The sequence below is a fragment of the Lepidochelys olivacea genome (assembly GCF_965140295.1).
Source record: "Lepidochelys olivacea isolate rLepOli2 genome assembly, chromosome: 4".
NCBI lineage: Eukaryota > Metazoa > Chordata > Testudines > Cheloniidae > Lepidochelys > Lepidochelys olivacea.
This window is the reverse complement of record NC_140414.1, coordinates 65,209,796-65,234,433: the sequence shown is the minus strand read 5'-3', so window position 1 is coordinate 65,234,433 and position 24,638 is coordinate 65,209,796. Positions and strand designations below refer to the sequence as shown.

General features: G+C 41.0%; 1 protein-coding gene and 1 long non-coding RNA gene across 3 annotated transcripts in view; one reads left to right on the top strand and one right to left on the bottom strand.

The window, feature by feature from the left end:
- Positions 1-24,638, top strand: part of FBXW7 (F-box and WD repeat domain containing 7) — a 274,351-nt gene that overhangs the window by 193,022 nt on the left and 56,691 nt on the right. The gene's annotated exons all lie outside the window — the stretch shown is intronic.
- LOC311520238 lies at positions 1,783-24,223 on the bottom strand. The gene is made up of 4 exons (XR_014711531.1): positions 23,899-24,223; positions 14,381-14,527; positions 2,488-2,548; positions 1,783-1,860 (listed from the first exon to the last, which is right to left on the bottom strand). It is a non-coding gene; the product is annotated as an uncharacterized lncRNA (long non-coding RNA).

The window sequence follows — 24,638 nt, the reverse complement described above, 5'->3', positions numbered from 1 at the left end:
CCATCAGTGAACTTCTAGAGTTGGAAATGCATTATAGTTTATCAGAATAAATTTTAAAAACATACCTTTTATGAACATGAACAAGTAATATATTGTTTCCTAAAAGAGCAAAGGATTTACCGTGCCATAAATATGAGGTATTGTGGATATAAATGTTAACTGTACTATATATGCATGCATACACCTATACCAAAACATGGATTGCTGTGACCATTGAGTTTATTAAATGTAATATATTTCCTCCTGCCATGGCTGTCTTGTACTTGGGAATAATTCACTGTGCAAGAAAAAAGGGAAAGAAAATCATGACAAGAGCAAATGTATTACATTTAATAAACTCAGTTGCCACAACTCTTATTAAAAAATTCCATATTTTTGTAGTCATTCATAATTGAATTGAGCCTGGCTCTCACATTCCAGATGTGTGCTCTAACCAGGGTTATAAGGGGGGGGAGTCCTCCTCCTGTTGCCAACTGGAAAAATTCTTTTCAGTTAGAAAGGAACATGTTTTGTTTTACCCAAACTGGATTTTTTAAATTCACCCACACTCCTTCCCCCTCCCCCCCCCCCCCCCACATTCTCAGTGTTTGGATTCAGTTTGACTCGAATAGATTTTTTTCCAATTATTTTGGAACTGCCAGCGAACAGAAAAAACATGTATTCTCCCTGCTCTATCCATGATTTTTATGAAATGCAGCTGATTTCAACTGCCGATTTCAATCTCAAGACATACAGATGCCCACTTGTCCCAACTGTCAAATCTGCATGTGATACCCCTCATCTACTACAATTTAAGTTGAATAAAACAGCAATATGCAACAGAAACTATGAGATTGTTATGGGGAAAGGGGAAAATGTGGTTTCTGACCTGACAAGATGATTTGTGTAGGTCCTTGTATATAATGGAGAAAAATGTTTAAGGATAAAAAAAGTTGCAATGTGGCATTTAAGGCTGATGCTCAGCTGTAAGATTTTTGCCTGAGGTGATAAGTGTATGTTAAGGTCATTTATATTGATAACTCCAGACTTGTTCTGACTTAAATAATGGAGTGTTAGATGAAAATTGACTAAGTCAAGAGAAATTGCATGTTGGAGATCTTTTATTTATGTCTACAGTATTATTTAAATGTAAGGAGTACACAGGGAATTAAATAGACTATACTAAACTATAGACGATATACTTCAGTGACTTTAACAATGAGAGGGGATGATATTGCAGTTTGTGGAAGAAAAGGAGGACTTGTGGCACCTTAGAGACTAACCAATTTATTTGAGCATAAGCTTTCGTGAGCTACAGCATCCGATGAAGTGAGCTGTAGAAAGCTTATGCTCAAATAAATTGGTTAGTCTCTAAGGTGCCGCAAGTCCTCCTTTTCTTTTTGGGAATACAGACTAACACGGCTGTTACTCTGAAACTTGTAGTACAGGAGTTAGTCTTATCTTTGTGCAACCTTAACTTTGTGTAATACCACTGACACATCCCATTTTATATGTTTTTATAAAAAAGAATAACTGGACTGTATTGTTACAAATTGTAATTTAGAATATTTGATCATTTAAGAGGAATTACAACATTTGTCCAATCGGATGAAAATGTTTTATAGTTCCCAATATGTTGAAGATTTCAGTGTGTTCTTAATCTTCTTTATATTGCTATTTTTGTTTCATGTATTCATGAAAGTACAAAATAAAACATGAGATTTAACTAATTTAAAAATATTCTTTAACAGTGCTAAACTGAAATTTTTCAGTTAATTCTTCGGGAAACCAACAAATTGTACTGCTGTTTCTGTTGTGAACATGTAGGGGCAGTATAGTACTGTCTGTAAATCTTTTCTGTTTTCATCTCCTTAATAGATTCTGAAAGATAAGAAGTTAAAATGTAATTATTTTATCTATTGCACACTACTTCCACAAGAACTATGGTTAATACTTTTAGGAAAAAGGAGTACTCAGTACTAATATTATCATAAGGCAATAAAAATATCTTTATTTTACGTAATTCACAGTTTGCTCCTGGATGTTGCTCGAAGTACAGAGTGTGGTAGTAAAACTAATCTTATTCTGATCATCCAGAAAAAAATGGAAACATCTCGTTTATACTAAATTGATCTGGAGAATGGGCACATTATGAAAATTAAACAACTCTACTTAAAACAAAGGTCCTTTTGTTAAGTTCCACCCCCCAAGTTGTTTGGACTGAAGAATGCTTGTGATTAACAATATTCATTGTAAATGGTAGTTATAATGCAGCTAACACTCAACACCCAAACTGGAGTAAAATCTTTTTTTAAATCTCATTTAATATTTATTTTTATTATAAATGTTGAAAGAGAAAATATTAGGCCATGTTTACAACATAAACGTGTATATAGTTTGTATGGACATGTTTACATGTTTTATATTTTAAAAATAAGCACAAAAGAAAGATTAGAATGGATAAGCATGACACACATTTAGGAATGATCCATATCTATGTATGCTTACCTCATGCTCTTCTCCAGTTTCCCTCCCAAAAAAGAGAAAAGACACGGGAAAGGCAGATTCACTAGAAAAGTAAAATATTCATTTCTATGAAGGAAGTGGTTGGACCAGTTTTTAAAAAAAAATAAATTTTTTTTTAATTATAATTTTACAGTATTTTAATAAGCAAATATCATGTCAAAGGCTCCTGACATTGGAAGGTCTTATAATCTAGTTAGCAAATAGGGTGAATTTGCAAAATACTGACAAATTGGGATCATGCATTTGATTAAAAAAGGGCATAAGAATACAAGCGTTGACTGAATTTCTATTTTAACTTTTACATCCTGAAGTATATTTGAGAGGAGTACATTTTGTGATTTTAATTGTAAACAGTGCATCTGTGTACCTGAGATCCCCACTGTTCTGAAACATTTACCGATGGGTAAGAATTGCTGAAGTAGAATTCTTTAACTCGTTCAGGTAGGTATCCAAAGCGGGCACTGTATCTCCAGCAGATAAAACCACATTATTACAGTAGATCTGATCTGAGGATGCATTATCTGAATTGCTGTTCATTTCTGATAATCCTCCATTTGCTGAAATTCACTGTGAGATTTTTTTTCTAGCACTGTTTCAGTTGGTCAGTCCAAATGATCCAATAATGGGGATTTTTAAGTTTAAACTAGATATATACTGTAATTTTAAGAATTTTAGGTGTAATTATACCTGTTTCTGCAGTGGGCTTTTTCTTACATACCATCTCACTTTTGAATGTAATGGCTGTTCTTTGCAAGCAATTTAGACACTTTTTAGTGAGTGTCTAATTTTATTTGTAAGTAGTGAAATTATATTTGACACTGATCGTTCAAATTAGTGCACACTGAAAACAATAGAGTTCTGTATGTAAAATGGATACACCCTCGTACAGGCATCCCCTGCATGAGAATGGGCCTTAATCTGTAAAGGTGAATGACACTAATGAGAATCTCAGGCTTCCTTCTGGGGAAATAAGAAAAGCAAACCATGACCAGTAGCCTAAATGATGCCACCTATGTATACAATTTTGGCCTTCAGTGGATTTTTTAAGCATCCCAAGAACTTCAGAGAATTATGAAAAATATATATTTGATGCATAAAGAACCCCAAAGTAGATTGAAATAAGATGTATTTAATTTTTTTCCACAGTAAAGATTACTGAACCCTGTCTCATTGTGAAGTTATTATTTATGATTAAAATCATCTTGGCAAAATGGTTTTCATGGTAGTTCATGTTAAACAGAAGTTTCAGAAACAGAAATTTTAAGATTGCAAGAATAAATAGCAGTATCTGTGATACACAGTCCTTAACATCTTAGTAATATTCTGTATGCCAAAATACTCCAGCAAAGACACAACTTTTTAACTTAATGAATGAAGTCTACATGAAATCTTGAAATTAGAATGGAAGCACTTCTTGAGGTTCAAGTAAACTTCAGTAGTGCACAAGCAACAAAAATGAATTCCATCACTCACAGATATGCCGGAGTATAGTCAATGATAATGTTTTTGGCTCTCTGAGAAAATGGCTTTCTCCTTGTCTTTTGTTTATTCTAAGATCCCTGGTTAGTGGGAACCAGTAGCCCAACCACCTTTTATATACATGCCCTGTCTGACTCAGTAAATCTCACAAGAATATAAATTGGGGTTTTCCCCCCTGCTTTATTATGTGTAAAGAAGGTCTTAAAGGTAGTGGAGGTGATGATTTTTCCCACCCCATTTTGGGGGAAAACTAAGTCTTGAGCTCTCTGTTCCAGGAGGACTTTTTGGAAGACTGAAAAATAGTGGGATTATGTTATCATAAGAGACCAAAGAAAGCTGAGAAGCTGATACAGGGAGGGTTTTACTTACTCTGTTTAAAAGTTGTGTTTTTTTTTTTATGAACACCTGTTTAACACACACTCTTTGGAGAGAGTCAGCCCTGTGCCCTATCAGTTCGTAGCTGAGAAAGCTCCCATTCTAGTTCTCCAGGCACAAGTGCTGGTTTCCTTCCTTCCAGGTGGGTGCTGTGCCTCGAGGACCTGTCCCCACTCCCCCCCTTCCCTGAGGCCCTGCCCCACAGCTTCCTGCCCCTGCTCTGCCTCCTCCCCCGAGCATGCCTCACCCTTGCTCCACCTCTTCCCACCCCCGCTCCGCTCCCTCCTCCCCAGCACCTCCTGCCGCGGAAGAGCTGATTGACGGGTGGCTGTTGGGTACTGAGCGCACACTATTTTTTTTTTTTTTTGCCGTGGGTGCTCCAGCCCCAGAGCACCCACAGAGTTGACCCCTACGTGTCCAGGGAAAAAACAGGGAAGGTGGCTCTTGATATTCATGATACATCTAAGGGCATGGCTACACTGGAAACTTCAAAGCGCTGTCGCGGGAGCGCTCCTGCAGCCGTGCTTTGAAGTGTGAGTGGTAATCCTGCAGCTGTGCTTTGAAGTGTGAGTGGAGGGGATTAGCTCCGAGCGTTAGGAGCACGGCCCCAGCGCTCGGAGCCTGTTTACACTAGCGCTTTAAAGCGCTCTGACTTGCTGCGCTCAAGGGGGTGATTTTTCACCCCCCTGAGCCAGCAAGTTAGACCACTATAAAATGTAAGTGTAGCCAAGCCCTAAGGCTCTGTCTACCACAAGTAAAGTTTTACCGGTATGAGAATCCTGTGTACTACACCGGCAAAGCATTCCTTGTGTGGATGTGCCCTGCTAGCAAGGCCGTACTTTATATCGGCATCGTAAAACCACTCTTTCATGATCAAAACAAGTGACACTGGGAAAAGTGCAGTTTTGCCAGTATAACTGTGTCTAAACTGTGGGCTTCTTCCAGACAGCTATGTCTGTTCAGGATTATGCCTCCAGACATAACTGTGCTTGCAGAAGTCTGGAGTGCAGAGCTGGCCTCAGGTAAATCGCAAGTAGGAGGTGGGGAGAGGGGACAACTTTTTTTTTTTTCACATTTGCCAAGGGCCTGATTTTCAAAATTAGGTGCATGCAACTGAGAGTGCAAAAATGCATGTTCAATTGTCATGCTGGTATGCAAATGGCTGGTTAAATGTCTAGCTGGCTATTTGCATATGCAGATACTCAACTGCATACATATTGTACTCATACCAATTGCTGAAAAATAGATGCAGTTATCCACAATTTTTTTTTTTTTAAATCAAGCCCAGAGGGCCTTATCTGCCCAGAGATTAAATAGCAGTCTGGACACTGAAATACTAACTTGTATGTTGTTGACAACTTGTAAAAACTTGCTTTACAACAAAACTCTTACACTCTGAGGACTACTATGTAAAAACATAATAAATAATGTGGTGTTTGTTGATCACACTTGGTAAAAGTAGCAGAAACTTAAATAAGAGCAATAATGTATTTTTGTTCCTAAGGCCTTCCCCTCCCCCCAACCCTCAGCTCAAGAAGACATTTGTTAATTAATAGAAAACTTTCATTAACAAGTTGCCTTCTTTGAAAACTAACTGAACTTGCAACTGATCAGAATGACACTTGGCATATCATTAGTATACAAGGAATAAGCCTTAGAAAATCTGAAGAATTGCTTCACGCAGTTTAACAAAAGTACTTTAGAATTTACGCTTTTCTTTGGTAGCTTGTATGCCCCTTTTGGACTCTCTTCATTCCTTGGCTATCTATGCAGAACCTTTACATTTTTTCCACACCTCCCCCCACCTCAGTTCAATAGCTAATCTGCTAAACTCATGCTGCAACTGCTTCGTTGAGTGGAAGCGTTGTTCTGCCCATTTCGTACCAGCTTTGTTACTGTGCAGTATTTTTCAGCTGTTTGTGCTCATTACCATACAGCTGGTATTTAGAGGAGAGAAGGAAACAGGCAGAAGCTGCACTGTCTGCAAGTAGAAGAAGCTCTTTTGCAAATGGGGTACTGGCAGATGGGGCATGTGTTTGAACGGGTTTTGCTGATAACAGACTGCATTAAAAATCATTTTGAGAAAGTCTAAGGTCAGCCCCATGAATTCAGAGCTTGAGAGGTATTCAGCTTTTTGAAGACCTTTATAGAATATTAATTAACTTGCATACATGAAAGTGACAAATGGGCTGTTTGGAAAAACGTTAGATACTATCCTGCCTCGTTTTCTTGCAATTGTTTATTTCCTTCAGGATTCCCTGAAATTTTTTACCACAGTAAAGAACATACATTTTGTGTTCATTTTCAGGGCCACTTTAAGAAAAATGTTTGAAAATACTATAAGAATGTAACGATTTTTCTTTGTTGTTGCAACAGATTTAATTCTAAATGTAGTATTTTTACACTTACACAAATCATCCCAAGAAGTCTACCTGTATATAAATTTTTCTGCACATATTTGGTTCTTTAAATAAAAATAATGAGGCATTCTTCTGGATTTGTAGGCTCTGGTCCTGCAGAGAGGTAAACAACTTTAGTAATTAAAGCCAATGACTTGTAGTCAGAAAATGGGTTATATTTGTGTGATTTGTGAATTTGTGTGATTCAGGCCAAGTCTTTCTGCCTTAGTTTCTCCCTCTGTAAAATGAGGATACTTGCCTATTTACTCAGGTTTATTTTGTGGAGTGTTGTAAAGCACTTTGATAACTTTAAAGAGAAGGTTATTGGAATGCAAAGAACGTTGTTGCCCAATTTGAGCTATAGAATATAGAAAGACTGACCCAAAAGACCTTTCCTTTAAATGAATTCAGTAGTGATCCTGTTTGAAATGATGTTGTGACCAAATTGAAGACTAAGGTGGGGTTGATGGACAATCTGTACTGTAGGTTAAATTGCTATGTGTTGGCTAGACTTCAAATTTTAAAGCCATTTCCACCATATATTTGTTCTAACAAAATAAAATGTTGCAAAAGGTTAATTGAAACCACAGTTATCTTTAGTTTTTTATAGCTGATAAATTCATAATAGTATAATAAATTGTCTGTTTGTATTTCAGTAGAACTGAGAAGCCCCAGTCATGGATCAGGACCCCACTGTGTTAGGGACTGGCCCGAACCAGAACAAAAAAGATGGCCTCTGCCCCCAAAAGTTTATAATCTCAATGGCCTTGTCTATGCACAAACGTTGTACTACTGTAAGGTCAATCTATTGGGGGTGGGGAGAATCCGGAAACTCTCTGTGAATCGGGTTTGGGGAGAGGGAGGGCAGTGTGTGAAGCAATCGGAGGAAGAGGAAGGGGAGTTACTGAGTCTTGGTATGTTGGTGGGGAGTGAGCTCCATGGAGGGAAGGTGTGGAATGGCAGTTCCTACTGCCATTCCCATGGCACTTCTTCTAGTGCTGTGTGGCTCCCCTTCCCGTTCCCTGTGTGCTGACAACGTCTGTGCCCTGCTCAAGTGCCCCACCCCGACCCTGGCAGCTTGCACACATGTTCCTATCCATCTCCCAAGCCAAGTATGTCTGCTGTGATCTGTAGTGGCTGGAAGGCAGGGAGAGGAGAGTTGATCCTATTTGGTCCCTGGCAGCGGACCCAATCTTGTGCACCGCAGTGGCCACCCCAACCCCTCCTCTGGTTTCAGCTCCACCTCTGCCTTTCCCACTCCCATACATGTGCGAAGGGATAGAAACATAGCCAGGTCCTGCTTTTGCCTCCGCAAGATATTGACAGGTTTCAGAGTAACAGCCGTGTTAATCTGTCTTTGCAAAAAGAAAAGGAGTACTTGTGGCACCTTAGAGACTAACCAATTTATTTGAGCATGAGCTTTCGTGAGCTACAGCTCACTTCATCGGATGCAACCGTGTATGCATCCGATGAAGTGAGCTGTAGCTCACGAAAGCTCATGCTCAAATAAATTGGTTAGTCTCTAAGGTGCCACAAGATATTGAGGGGCTGTAAAACACTGGGGGGCAGAAGTGTACATCAGCCCGCCTCCCCCCTCCCCCGGTATTTGCATTCTGTAACCCTGTTAACTATGTTCATATAGTTAAAGTAATACAACTGCCCGAAAGTGGAGGCAGTTATATTGATATAGCTTATTCCTGAATGAGAGGGGGAATATAGGCACTTTTATAGCAGTGTAATTGTGTCCATGCAAGGGCTTGTCGTGGTATAACTATTTTGGTTAAAAATTGCACCCCAGCTTACATAATTATATCAACAAAAATTCTGTGTAGACCAGGTCTAAGTACAGTCCTGCTTCAACAAACCATCCCTCTTCAGGAAGGCACTTGTGATTTAAAATGAAGTACATATTTAAGCATGTGCTTAAGTGCTTTCCTGAATCAGAGCCTATATTAGAAAAGTAGACAATAGAAGTATTTCTGTAAAAGTTTTAGGTCGTTTAAAATATATATATTCTGGTCCTTCTGTGTAACAGAAAACACTGAAAGGTATGTCTATGCTTATGGCAGTGTGTAGAGTACGGCCCTGCATGCCCAGTTAGTGCTGGTACAAATAGCAGTGTAGATGGTGAGGCATTGCGTAGGTGAGTAGAGTCTAGACATGGCAGAGCCATCAGTTATATACCCTACATGGCTCTCTACACGTCCAAGCATGCCTCCCACGGCTGCATTGCTATTTCTAGCAGCATAGTGTCTGACTGCATCATCATAGCTGGAGCCTTTCATTGCTACAGTGAAAGACTCCAGCAGCAGAGAAAGGCTCTGGCAGGTGAGAGGCAGCAGGGAAAGGCTCCGGCAGCTCCCCAGTGCCAGAGCCATTGGTCCTGCTTTGAGCAAGGGGTTGGACTAGATGACCTTCTGAGGTCCCCTCCAACCCTGATATTCTATGATTTGAAGACATCTAACTTGTCTTAGTAATTTTTGACTTGTTCTTTCCCCATCTTGGCATCTATGTATTTTTCACTAAAATTGCTTGAAGAATTCAGAATTATAGGATGTCTGTACTGTACTGTATTTGCCTGTACTGACAAATATAACCAAACTGAACTGGTATAATATTAAAAAATGCTCAACATCGAATGCGGGATCAAAATTTTTTTTTAAAAAAGGTGGAATTTTAAATATTTCTAAATTAAATCACTTAAATGTAAATTGATAATATTCATGAACATTCCAAAAATGTAAATAAGAGGTGCAAAGAAAAAATAACCTTTCATAAAGAAATTGAAGTCTGTAGGCTTCAGCTAATTAATCTCACTTTTCTTTCTAATTGTAAGTAGTATCAATAAAGATTTGATACACAATTTTCACGTAACAAAGTTGTTTGAGTTGAGCAATTTTAAAAAAAAATGCATGTCAGAAGTAACTTGTTTACAGTTCAGTTGATATGTTGGTGTGTTCAACACCGGGAATTGACAGAAGGATTGTGAACTGGTGAATAATTTTCTGGTTTTAGCTGTTAATGACATTACTTGCACATTTGGTATATTTGCTATTGAAACCGGAGGTTGGATCACAACTTCCCTTAAGATAATAAAACTTCATCATGTAAAAAAGGTTAAAAGAAGCTATCAGAATAGCAAAGCAAACAAAAGGAAAAATATACCGTGCTGAAGAATGAGGTGCTGTCTTGGAGTCCAGTCCCCCTGGATACATTCCACACTAACTTAATTCAAAGCAAGTTCACATGAGCTTGGCATCAGTAAAAGAAGAACAGTGCAGTTTGCTTTGGTAAACTGAGAACATTGTGGAGAATTTGTGTGAGATCGAATAGCAAAGTTATTAAAGACTATATTGTATAGTAGCATTTTGTAGAAGTGCTGTAAGAATGAACTGAGATTAAAAATAAGTGACAGGATAGAAATTAAATGCATCTCAGAGCTTTAGAATGTTAATTCTTTCATCTGAATGCTAGAGTCCATAGATCTATTGCAGTGGTTCCTTCAACCTGCTTGCAGCACGTGGGCAGAACCAGACCTGTCAGTCACTGGCAGCAGGGGAGTGCCCCACCCTTTGGAGTTCTTTGTCTGCCTCTTTCATGGCATACAGGTTTAACCAGACTGCCCTTCTAAAGAAAATTCCTATTTATTTCAGATTTCTAACTAACATGGGGCCATAAGAGTGGTACCCCTAACTCACCCAGCAATATTGTCAATCTATCCAGCGACACACTCAGCCCGGCAGAAGTGTCTATCCTATCTCAGTGACTCTCTTTCTGCCCCGCCACCTCCACAAACATGATACAGTTCTGTGGTGATCTGGAAGCCTACTTTTGCCGTCTCCAACTCAACGAATACTTTCAAGATAACGCTGAACAGCACACTGATACACAGATACCCTCCCACCAATAGCACATGAAGAAGAACTCCACATGGACTCCTCCTGAGGGTTGAAGTGACAGTCTGGACCTATACATAGGATGCTTCTGCCAACGTGCACAGGCAGAAATTTTGGAAAAACAACATCGCTTGCCTCATAACCTAAGTCGTGCAGAACACAATGCCATCCACAGCCTCAGTAACACCCCTGACATTATAATCAAAGAGGCTGATAAAGGAGGTGCTGTTGCCATCATGAACAGGTCTGACTACCAAAAGGAGGCTGCCAGACAACTCTCCAGTACCAAATTCTACAGGCCACTTTCCTCAGATTCCCACTGAGGAATACACTAAGAAACTGCATCATCTACTCAGGACACTCCCTACACTAACACAGGAACAAATCAACATACCCTTAGAGCCCCGACTGGAGTTATTCCATCTACTACCCAAGATCCACAAACCTGGAAATCCTGGACGCTCCATCATCTCGGGCATTGGCACACTCACTGAAGGATTGTCCGGATATGTGGACTCTCTACTGGAGACCCTATGCCACCAGCACTCCCAGCTATCTCTGTGACACCACTGATTTCCTGAGAAAACTAGTCCATTAGTGATCTTCCAGAAAACACCATCCTAGCCACCATGGATGTAGAGGCTCTCTACACAAACATCCCACACACAGATGGAATACAAGTTGTCAGGAACAGTATCCCTGATGATGCCACAGCACAACTGGTTGCTGAGCTCTGTGACTTTATCCTCACGCACAATTATTTCAAATTTGGTGACAATATATACTTCCAGACCAGTGGCACGGCTATGGGCACCCACATGGCCCCACAATATGCCAACATTTTTACGGCTGACCTGGAACAATGCTTCCTCAGCTCTCGTCCACTCACGCCCCTTCTCTACCTATGCTACGTTGATGACATCTTCATCATCTGGACCCATGGGAAGGAAACCCTGGAAGAATTCCACTACGATTTCAATAGCTTCCACCTCAGCCTGGACCAATCTATACCAGGAGGTCCACTTCTTAGACACCACTATGCAAATAAGTGACGGTCACATTAACACCACCATATACTGAAAAACCACCGACCGCTATGCCTACCTTCATGCCTCCAGCTTCCATCCCAGACACACCCACACGATCCATTGTCTACAGCCAAGCGCTGAGGTACAACCGCATTTGTTCCAACCCCTCAGACAGAGACCAACACCTATAAGATCTTCACCAAGCATTTTCAAAACTACGATACCCACACGAGCAAATAAGGAAACAGATCAACAGAGCCAGATGTGTACCCAGAAGCCTCCTGCTGCAAGACAAGCCCAAGAAAGAAACCAACAGAACTCCACTGGCCATCACATACAGTCCTCAGCTAAAACCTCTCCAGTGCATCATCAGTGATCTACAACCCATCCTGGACAATGATCCCTCACTTTCACAGGCCTTGGGAGGCAGGCCAGTCCTCGCTCACAGACAAGCCACCAACCTGAAGTATATTCTCACCAGCAACTACACACTGCACCATAGTAACTCTAACTCAGGAACCAATCCTCGATGCCAAAAGTAACCTCGATGCCAACTCTGCCCACATATCTACACCAGCGACACCATCACAGGACCTAACCAGATCAGCCGCACCATCACCGGTTCATTCACCTGCACGTCCACCAGTGTAATGTATGCCATCATGTGCCAGCAATGCCCCTCTGCTATGTACATCAAATGGACACAAATCAGATATTAGGAATGGCAATATACAAAAACCTGTAGGAAAACACTTCAACGTCCCTGGACACACAATAGCAGATTTAAAGGTAGCCATCCTGCAGCAAAAAAACTTCAGGATCAGACTTCAAAGAGAAACTGCTGAGCTTCAGTTCATTTGCAAATTTGACACCATCAGCTCAGGATTAAATAAAGACTGTGAATGGCTAGACAACTACAAAAGCAATTTCTCCTCCCTTAGGGTTCACACTTCAACTGCTAGAAGAGGGCCTCATCCTCCCTGATTGAACTATCCTCGTTATCCCTAGCCTGATTCTTGCTTGCATATTTATACCTGCCTCTGGAAATTTCCACTACATGCATCTGACGAAGTGGGTATTCAACCACGAAAGCTTATGCTCCAATACGTCTGTTAGTCTATAAGGTTCCACAGGACTCTTTGCCGCTTTTAGAGATCCAGACTAACACGGCTACCCCTCTAATACTTAAATCCCAGTTGTGTCTCTTGGCTCCATTTGGCTTTTGGGGAGATTTTTCCCTCAGCTTTGCTTCCCATTGTGAGGTGCTGCCATGGCTAGTGCCCCTGCTGACTTTAGGGCTGAGAAGGTCAAGGCAAAAGGAAAGGTCTGTGCCCTCTAATAAGGGGAATGAAGGAGCTGTCTCGTTGGGAAGCTCTAATTCCTCTGTGGGCAAAAAGCTGTCTTCCCCTCCCCTAGTCTAGTTTGGGTGGGGTCATCTCAGCCCCTCACTGCTGGGCAGGAAAGAAGCCAAGCAGGACTGGAGAGATCTACCCTTCTGGGCAAGTCTCAGACACCATCTTATCAGCCTCATGTTGGTGAGGTTGCTTTGGCTCCCCTGGGCAGAAAAGGAGGCAGGTAGGATTGGAAAAGCTGGGAAAAAGTGCAGAAATGCCTGGGTCTACAGCAAAGGTGGGCAAACTACGGCCCACAGGCCACGTCCAGCCCACGGGACCATTCTGCCTGGCCCCTGAGCTCCTGGCCCAGGAGGCTCACCCTGGGCCTGGGCCCCTCCCCTGCTGTTCTCCCTCCCTCGCAGCCTCAGCTCACTGCTCCGCCACCACAATGCTCTGGGCGGTGGAGCATCGAGCTCCTGGGGCAACGCAGCTGCAGAGCCCGGCCTGACCTGGTGTTCTGTGCTGCACGGCTGCCTGTCCTGGTGCAGCCGTGCCGCCAGGCACTGGTGCTCCAGGCACCATGGTAAGGAGATGGGGGAGAGGGGGTTGGATAGAGGTCAGGGGAGTTCGGGGGGGGGGGGTCAGAGGGTGGGGAACAGGGGGGTTGAATGGGGGCAGGGGTCCCGGGGGAGCAGTCAGGAAGGGGAGTGGGGGTTGGATGGGGTGGCGGGGGGCCGTCAGGGGCAGGGGTTCCGGGAGCAGTCAGGGGACAGGGAGAAGGTATGGTTGGATGGGGCAGGGTTGGATGGGGCAGCGGGGGGGCAGTCAGGGGCGGGGGTCCGGGGGCAGTCAAGGAGAAGGGGTGGTTGGATGGGGCAGGGTCCCGGGGGGCAGTCAGGAAGGAGAGGGGAGTTGGATGCTGCTGCGGGGGGCAGTTGGGGCGGGGGGTCCGGGAACAGTCAGGGGATAGAGAGTGGGGGGGTGGATGGGGCAGGGGTCATCAGGGAACAGGGCGGTTGGATGGGGAAGGAGTCCCGGGGGCGGGGGGGCTGTCAGGGGGCGAGATGCAGGGGGGGTCGGATAGGGGTCGGGGGCCAGGCCATGTCTGTCTGTTTGAGGAGGCAAAGCCTCCCCTAACCGGTCCTCCATACAATTTCAGAAACCCGATGCGGCCCTCAGGCCAAAAAGTTTGTCCGCCCCTGGTGCACAGCAATCTTGGCTTTGTAGCAGTGGTGCTTCAGAGGCACTGCTGCTGCACCTCCCACTCTGGAATCCAGCAGATTGGGGTCTGATGGATCAGCAAACCCAGTGGCGCCTCCCAGTGAAAATAAGAAAGATTGCACCTAAATCTCTGGAGCCTTTACCAGCAGCCATGCTTCAAACTGCAGAGCTCAACCTTCCTTCTTCCTTCAGGCTCTGAATGGGAAGATAGACGCTGCCAGCATTGGAGATCATGACTTCTAAAGCAAGGAAGTGAAGTTAGTCTTGCAAAAGAAGACAAATTGACAGCCCTAGAAACAGAAGCTTTATATTAGTCATCATTGGCAGCAACAGTGCAAGCTTGCAAATGTGTGTAAACTTTGTTCCTGAGGGTCCTCTTTTATTTCAGTCTTTCATATTCATGCGGGGCCAGATTTTCTAGTCCACCAAGTTCACTTTGTTTCACTCACACAGTTCAAAATGAACTGAAGCACCCAGAGATGTCCACTGGAGAATTTTTCTCTGTATAAGAAATCTACACTGGCATAGAACTGGTGGAGGCAGCTCTGATGTCTCATTCACCAGCTCCAATGCTTGTGGTGCCAGACAATGCCCTGGCCCTCCCAGCATAAGAAGAAGGGGAGGGGTTTTATCTGGGAGGAGAGGAGAGGAATGTGTGTGCCAGAATAAGGCTCCTCTGGGCATGATTCTCTGCTGGTGTAAGGTCCCTGAGGGAACTTTTATGTTGGTGGCATAAGAAGCTTTTGCCCTGCAACTTTAACTTATGCCAGGGCTGAGAATCAGTGACTTGCAGCTAGCTTCCTGACAACCTCCTCTATCAGCTGCGCTTGAACAGAGCTTGGACGCAATGCTTCCTTTTGTTTTTGTCTGTGATATAGATGCTGACGGTAGTGGTGGTGTTTGAAATGCACACTGAGACCAACTGATTTTAAAATGTTCATTAAACCAGGGGTTCTAAGCCTTTTTCTTTCTGAGGCAGCCCTCTTCCCCCCGGTTTTAGGGGTAGCAAGCAGGGTAGTTGACTGGGGCCCCATGCCACAAGGGCCCCCCACGAAGCTGCATTGCTCAGGCTTTGGCTTCAACCTGGTGTGGTTGGGCTCAAGGCCCTGGGCTTCAGCTCCATGTGGTGGGGCTTTGGCTTTCTACCCTGGTCGAATGTTGGCCCTGCTTGGCGGCCCTCCTGAAACTTGCTCGCAGCCCCCCCAGGGGGCCCAGGTCTTCTGGTTGAAAACCACTGCATTAAACAACCTGCAATTACTTGCAACTTGGTTATGATTACAGCCAGTGTTTTCAGAGGTGAAAATACCTTAACCTATTAATCTCTGGGTTCACCTAGTCCTTTCTTTTACCTCCTGTTTGGAAAATAGTTTATTAAGGTCTGGTGTATACTATAAACACTGTTTATTTGGGTACACAGTGATGTGTACTGCATTATTGCATATTCAGAATACAGGAAGATACAACAGTTATTGCAGATATGTGGAGTATTGGATATTAAGTTTGTATTGCCTGTATTTATTCAGCCATGTGTTTACAAATATATTCACAGAAGCATGAATAAAAATGTCACAAAAGTATGACAAAGTGAAACTACAACAAAAATGATACTGAAAAGGCATGAGATAAACTTCGCAGAATATTTTCTTGTTTTTTGTTGCATCCCGTCCCCAATTCTTTCTCTGTTTTGTCTTTTAGACAATTGGCTGTTTGTCAGTTAAAGAAATAGTACAGTATATATATAAATAATAATAATGGCTAAATTCCGGTCCAGTAGAGAAAAATGATTAATATGGCAATTCTATAGTCTCAGCATTTGGAAGTAAAGTTAATAACTTTTCCCCTTAATTTATTTCAATTTATTTTACCAAGACATCAGGTGATTTAGCTGTCTCAAAAGATTCTTTACTTTAGATGAGGATGATGTCATGAAAATGGTATGTTCTTTGTTGTGAGTTACCTACAGATTATGCTAAATATTAGCATCAAATTATTATAGTCTTTGATTCTAATCAAATCAACTTTCCTGTGTAAGGGGATGCTTCATTCTTCGTACTTTCTCTGGACACAGCCTTTTTAATCATAGAAGTGCAGAGACAGTAAATTTAAAATGATACATTTTTCTGTTTCATAAATATTTCATAACTAATTGTGATATGGAGGAGCAAGTGGGTGCCCTTGGTGCAAAAAGCTTTTTCTGTCTGTGACAGAATACACCCTGTATTCACACCCCATACATTACTTTAATAATCTTTGTACAAGGTATGACTTGTAAGGTATCATCATTTGAAAACTCAAAATTTGGACAAAGCAGATCTTATGGATTTTATGTAATTTAAGTCTCTAAATAACAATGTAAAAAGATTCTATGTAAATTGCTTTTAAAAGATTATTACATCTTGTCCCTACAGATTAATCCTAGTGAAAATGGGCACAAAAAGCTTACTGGAAAAAACTTTTTATTCCTGTTTTCATCCCCACTTTAAGGAAAGTGCACTTTTTTTCCTAAGTAAAACCATATTTTCATTTAAAAAATAAGAACTGCCTACATAAAGGCACCAAGTGCAAATAAACAATATCTCAAACTGTGTGTATTACATTTAAACACAATAATAGACTAATTGTTATGACTTGGTGTAAAAGGTGTGAGGAGAAGTGACCTTAAGTTTTTGTTCCATGGGTTAACAAAATATCAGGTGTTCAAACAGGAGTTTTAATGAGCAGCATGTCAGAAAGTCTTTGTTCTGTCTTTGACTTTGTGCTCTTTTGTATATTTGAACTATCCCTCCTAGGAATTTTTTCATTTTGCAGACTTTTTTGGGTACATGAGCAGGTTGATTAAAAAGCTTGCAGACTTAGCTTTTAAAGGTGTCCTTCAAGTAGTTATGCAGATGTCCTATACAAAACTGCTGTAAGCTTTTATCAGGATTTGCCACGGTTTCAGATATCTTTATATATACTTGATCTAAGTAGCATTATTCCATATGACCTTTACATATCTATGCCTTGAACATCAACTTCAGTGAAGAACAAAGCATAACATAGATGCACAGGGAAAGCACATTAATTACAAATGTGCAAAACATATATAATGTCAAAAAATGTGTTATAAAACTAGAAAGTTGGGATTTTTAGCTATGGATACGTTCAATAAATAGTTTGGAGTAAAATTTTATAAAAGTAACACCCATTTTCTTATTCTTTTTAAGTGTAATGGTGAAACCCTGTAGTAGCAAGCTACAGTGAAGACAAGACTTTCAAGGCTTAGCAAGTTTACCAACTAAACTTTTCCTTGTTCAAAATTCCCACCTTTTCCCACAGTTCCCCAAACTGATCATGTAATTATGTAACATAATTTAATTAAGAATATTGGAAGTGTACTATACAACTTAAGGAATTTCATAACTTGATTTATTTCCTCTAACCCTTCCTACCTCCCCTTATTCAACTTATATTGTAAAATCATCACAGTAGACACCATGTCTTTACTGACAGTCTAAAGTCCCGTGCACACCTATTGTGCTACGTGTAAATGTTTACTAAATCATCTGCAGTCTGCACACTGGAGCATTTTTTTCTAGTTAATTATCTACAAAGACTGTCCTTCATAGGGTTTTACCTATGTTGAATAGTTGAATAGTTCTGGATTTCTTCCAAGCAAACACTTGTAGTGATCTAAGACCACTGAAATCTGATATATTTTTAATCAGGGTGGGTATAACGTATGCATTTTGAAAATGATTTCTAGACATTAATTAAGTCCCACTTTCTAAAGTGATTTGGACACTAAGGAGCTTTGACTTTCAATGAGACAAAGTGCCCAAGTCTATCTTGAAAATTTTGCCCTATGTCGATTGATTTGAACCTGTATAGTCCTTTTTATACTGGTGTGGTCCAATTCTTTATTGTGTGAGCTGATGGCTTCAGGAGCAGGAAGAGGCTTTTTGACCATTTGCTGGTTGCATAGAAGTGTTGGACTCTGACTTTTATAATATAGTTTGTGTGTTGCATCTTTGTCCAATGAGTTGATTTTTTTCCTTAAGGGCATCTCCTTGTGGATATACTATGTGAGCAGTCACAATGTAGTTAAGATTGCAACAAAGTTTCTGTTTCAAGCCAAATTTCCAGTCCTGTCTAAAATCCACATATGTAGTCAGATTATCTTGAAAAATGGAGTGCCAATTCAGGTCCCATGATAGTTTGAGGATAGCAAATTTGGGGAAATTTGAGCAAGGGGTTCCAAAGTTATAGCCCCCTTCAGAAGTGACTTGATTTTAAAATTTCAACTTCCTTAACACTTCTTTGTTCCAAGATGAGGGAAAATCTCTGAGCAGGAGCCGCATGAAATTTTTGTACCACTGGAATGCCTGTGTTGAGATCTAGTATCTGTTTCAAAAAATAAACTCCAAAATAAAACGAATAAAACATTATTAGACTTTTTATTTCTGGTTCTGTAGAGTGGTGTTCTGGATGACTGCAGACACTGAATGGAATGCCAGCACTGTGTGCAGACTACTGACTGGAGGGGAGGAGAGAGGATATGAAAGAGTGACACCACAGAATATCGTGTAGCCTAAGGGAAGGTGTGTGAGCAAGTAAGCATATCAGATTGAGGAGTCAAGCTTCAGAGGGGTAGCCGTGTTAGTCTGGATCTGTAAAAGCGGCAAAGAGTCCTGTGGCACCTTATAGACTAACAGACGTATTGAAGCATGAGCTTTCGTGGGTGAATACCCACTTCGTTGGATGCATGTGCGACGAAGTGGGTATTCACCCACGAAAACTCATGCTCCAATACGTCTGTTAGTCTATAAGGTGCCACAGGACTCTTCGCCGCTTTTACAGATTGAGGAGTAATGGTTTTATAATGACTGCATGAATAATAGGAAAGGGGCTGACTCCAACCTCACTCAGGGTGTTTTGTTTAGGCATGTTTCTTTGTTTGCATCTGCAGCTGAGACTTGTCTATCTCACACCTACTTGTGTGATTTGTGAAGTGGCAAGTGTACCTGCATATACTTCGAACATATGGGATCCAAAATAGTTGGGCCAATGAAGAAATTTAATCTTTTTTTCTTTGCTGAAGAATAGTAGCTATCTTTTCTTACAAAGGTAAATCTAAAACAGAAGGTTGAACAGCCAGAATAGGTAAGGGCCCTCCAAACAAAAAAATATACTGTAGCTACCCATTTGTATTGCCTCCCTCTCAAAAAGAGTTGGAGCATCATCTAAAATTAGGCATGAATAGGACTGGACTGAAACATCATCATCCAAATTTGGGTTATGCTCCATAGTAAAATCACGAATAGCCTCTACTTATTTCACAATAGTTTGGGCCTTGCCCAAGCAAAATCTCAGGCAGAAGGAATATGGCAACTAGTTCCTCCCAGACAACACAGAAATTTCAGGAACCGAAGTGAGGTGCCTTCTGCTATCTCCCAGATTCTTTTCCTCTGACAGTTCTTTCTAAAGCTGCTATCTCTTCTCCATTATTTCCTCCAGCCAATCATCTCCCCAACATGAAGCTTTCATTCACAGAATCATTAATGTGCTCTCCCAGAACATGAGTTTAATTCCCAATACTCAAACATTGGAAAACCAGTTGATATTTTTAATAGTTGATCAGAGGAGGGAGCAGGCCTTTTGATAATAAATGAGAGGGGATAGTTTGGGAAAGGCCTTGAAAATCAACAGAAGCTTTATATTGGTCATCATTGGCAGCAACAGTGCAAGCTTGCAAATGTGTATAAACTTTGTTTCTGAGGGTCCTCTTTTAGGAGTAAAACTATATTTCAGTCTTCCATATTGATGCGGGGCCAGATTTTCTAGTCCACCAAGTTCACTCTGTTTCACTCTCACAGTTCAAAATGAACTGAAGCACCCAGAGATGTCCACTGGAGAATTTTGAAATTCAAGACAAGCAGATTATATTTGATGTGATAGAGAAAGGGGAGCCAGTGGAGAGATGCAGATAGAGCGGAGACATGGTCAAAGAAATTGGGTGGGAGAATGATCCTGGCAGTAGCATTTTGAATGGATATGAGGGGGTCAAGATTGCATTTGTCAAGGTCCGAGAAAGGGATGATGCAGTAATTGAGATGTGAAATGATAGGAGCTGGGATGAGAGTTTTAGCAGTGGAGGGATAGGAAAGGCCGCTAGAGAAATTATGCAGAAAGAATCTTCAGGATTTGGATAAAGCCTGGATGTGAGGACCTAGAGAGAGGTTTGAGTGGAAGATGACATTCAGGTTGCTGGCCTGAGTGACAGGATGGCAGAGTTGCCACAAATATTAAGAAAGGAGGTCTGAGAGAGCTTCTGGTGAGGACTAAGAGGTCTGTTTAGCCCTGTTGAGCTTGAATTGGTGACTAGACATCCACAGGGAGCTGTGGATTCTTTAACAGGTTACTGACTTAGTGGATGTGGGGAAGCCATAGATGTAATAAATCTTGATTTTTAGTATGGCTTTTGACACTATCTGAAATGACATGCCTTTAAGCAAACTAGGGAACTGTAGTCTAGATGAAATTACTGTAAAGTGGGAGCACAACTGGTTAAAAAACCTGTACTCAAAGAGTAGTTATCAGTGGTTTGCTGTGAAACTGTGAGGGTGCATCTAGTGGGGTTCTGCTAGGGTCATTCCTGTGTTCAGTACTATTCAATATGTTCATTAATGAGTATGGAGTGGAGAGTGTGCTTATAAAGTCTGCAGATGAAACCAAGCTGGGAAGGGTTGCAAGAACTTTGCAGGATAAAATTAGAATTCAAAATAACCCTGACAAATAGGAGAATTGGTCTGAAATCAACCAGATGAAATTCAGTAAAGATAAGTGCAAAGTTCTTCACTTAGAAAAATCAAATGCCCAACTATAAAATGGGGAATAACTGGCCAGGTGGTAGTTCTGCTAAAAAGGATCGGGGAGTTATAGTGAATCTCAAATTGAATTAGTCAACAATGTGATGCAATTGAGAAAAAGATTATCATCCTGAGGTGTATTAACAGGAGTGCTGTATCTAAGACACACAGAGGTAATTGTCATACTCTACTTGGTACTGGGGAGGCCTTAAACTGAAGTACTATGTCCAGTTCTGGGGTCATATTTCAGGAAAGATGTGGACAAATTGGAGAGTGTCCAGAGGAGAGCAGCAAAAATGAGAAAAGATTTAGAAAACCTGACCCACAAGGAAAGGTTAAAAAAACAGCATGTTCAGTCTTGAGAGGAGATGACTGGGAGGATGGGGACCTGATAGTTCTTCAGACATGTTAAGGGATGTGATAGAGGACTGTTATGAATTGTCTCCATGTCCACGAAGGTAGGACAATAAGTAATGGGCTTAATCTGTAGAAAGGGGGATTTAGGTTAGATATTAGGAAAACCTTTCTAGCTATAAGGGTAGTTAAGCATTGGAATAGGTTTCCAAGGGAGGCTGTGGAATTCCCATGATTGGAGGTTTTTAAGAACAGGTTAGACAAACAGCTGTCAGGGATGGTCTAGGTTTACTCAGTGCTGCCACAGCACAGGGAGCTGAACTTGATGATTTCTCAAGGTCCTGTCCAGCCCTACATTTCTATGATTCTGTGTCAGAGACACACCAACATTTTAGTTTTTGACAGAAGAAAGATCTGCAATAGAGAGGTAAATCTGCAGATAAGAATACCCAGACATAAGGTTTAGAGGGAGAAAAGAAGTGAACCAAGGACAAAGCCCTGTGGAGTCTCACAGAAAGTTTGGGGGTGGGGATAAGGTAGATCTGTCAAAGGACATGCTGAAGGAGTGATTAGAGAGGTGGGAGGAGAACCAACAGAGGACAGAGTCATTGAAGCCAATGGAGGACAAGATTTCAATAAGAGCCTGTTCATGGCTGCCAGGTCAAGGAGGATGAAGATCGAGTACTGGTTCTGAGCTTTGGCTAAGAAGAGTTAATTAGAAAGTTGGTGGGAGCAGTTTAAGTGAAGTGCAAGGGATGGAAGCTGAATTGCAGAGGGTCTGAGATGGAATTGGAGGAGAGGAACTCTAGACAGCGATCGGAGATAGTAAATTTAGTGAGCTGAGAAATGAAAGAGAGATGGGGTGGTAGTTGAAGAAGCAAGTAGGGTCAAGGGTTGGGCAGGTTTAAGAAAGGAGAGACTGAAGTATGCTTGTGTACCAGAGGAAAATGAGAGGTTGAAGAGAAAGGAAAGTGAGAGATGAGGGTGAGCACAAAGATTAGGAGATGGAGGAAAATGCCTCCAGAGATAAGGAAGAGGATTTGAATGTGACTTGTGCTGTCTAGAGGACGGGGGAGTTCAGAATGGAGACAGGAAGAGGAGCAGCAGGCAGAGGGTGGGAACTGACTCTCTTACACTCTTCCCTCAATGTTCATGTCCCTTTAGTGCAGCCTTTTGTTGAGTATCACTGCCTAGATAATGTGACATGCAGCACAATACCTTCTCTCTTCCTTTACTCTTTTTAACTGATGAGGGGATTGGTAAACAGATTCCATCAGTGCCAAATTAGTATATTGGTGCAACATAACATTAAAAACTTTTTCACTATGTAGAGGTCTTCTACACTTTAATCTGGTTAGTTGAGAGTTGTTAGAGTATCTCTGGCATTGCTGTAAAGGTAGTTGCTTGAGCATACCCATAGCTTACTTGTTTTAATTGTTGCATGAATAAAGGGAATAAATTAGATAAAATTTGACACTACTACCTCTTGTGCTCTTTATATAAACTATATTTTTATGCAGTTGAAAATGGATTTGAAAGAATAGTTTGTGATAGTTTTGTGTCTTTTCTAGAGTTTTAAACATAATTTACGGTGCAAGGGGCAAAGTATTCCTAGGTAGTCTGCCACAGTGGTAGGTCAGACTGTCCTCAGATGTTTTAATTTGTAGTATCTCATTGGGATTTTTTTGTTTTGTTTTTGCTAAATCAGCAATATAAGTGGCTCAAATTCACTTAAGTAACTGGATTAAAGAAATACTAAGCAGCTGCATAATATTACAAATTTTAAAACAATGTTTGCTATCCAGTTTTGTGGTTACAAAATGAACAGAACAGTAAACCTAATATTGCTGAAATCTTTAATTTACTTCATCCTGTCTGTGGGGGGGGAAAATGGTGGGCTTTTGGAAAACAGGAATACAGTTACTTGACTCACTGTTTGTTCAACATTGAATGGATTTTGTTTAGGGAAAGTATCAATTGCTTAGCTTTCAGCTGATGAGTTTTTAGAAGTACTGGAGAAATGATTAAATATGTAATGCCTGTGGACGTGAAAAGGCTGCAACATGCAGTTTTTCTCTGGTGGAATCTGTCTATTTGAGAGATTTACTTCATGGTATTAATGTTTTTAATTGGATAAAGGAACATCACTTTTTCTTGATCAAAATGGTCTCCCAATATAGACAATAAAAAGCTACTGATATTTAGCAATTGACATTTTTCTGTATCTTTTATTGAGGCAGTACTTTTTGGAACTTTCCTTTAATGCTAAAATAATACCTGCAAAGGGGCCATTTGTTTGAGACCGTTCCTGTTCTCTTTGAAGTCTCTCTTTTCAATATCTATTCTGAGAGTTGAATGGACTAGAGGATTCTTCTCTATTCTTACTTATTTAATGCTACATTCAGTGCAAAAATCAATTAACAATCCTATGTCCTCATTCTAGATTGTAAAATACTCACCCTTGATAGTGCCCTGTTGCCTCCCTTGTATAGACAGAAAAGTCTGAGAGACTATTTCCTGACTCAAGGCACTGGTTTGCAGATGACTTTCATTTAGATGGGACAGGTTCACTAGCTTGCCAACTCCAATAGCAGCCCTTCTTGATGTGAAATTGCACAGCAGAAGGTTAATGACAATGGGTTAGAGAGGCTTCAAAGGGTTTTGTATGACCCCAGCATGCTTGGCATTCCTTTCTGCTGTGTAAAGGTTGGGAATTGTCTCCCCACGGTCCAAAGAACACACTTAGGGCAAGGAACCTAGCTCTGTGGTAGGTTTCTCCTCTGCCCTTGCAAAGAGAAGAAGATTGTTATGGCAATAAATCCGGAAGATCATAGGCATATGGAAGGAAACAAAATTCCCTCCTCCATATTATATTATATTTTCAGAAGGAAAAAGGAGGCAGGTGAAGTATATGTAGTATATCATACCATGTATTAACAGTAAAGTTAAAGTTAATGGTTACAATCAGCCAGAGATTCTAAAGCAAGAGAGGGGGAAATCAGTATTTATGAAAAAAATTGTTCTGGGGCATTTCATACATGCTAAATTGCTCTTGTTCTAATATGCACAGACATGTTGCATAAAGATATTTTAAGAAAGTGTGAATGTTCTATTTAAATTTGTACAAAATTAATTCTAAGTAGCACTGTGCATTTAATTTAAAAAGATAGCAGTTTTAATGAATGGCATAAGCACTTAC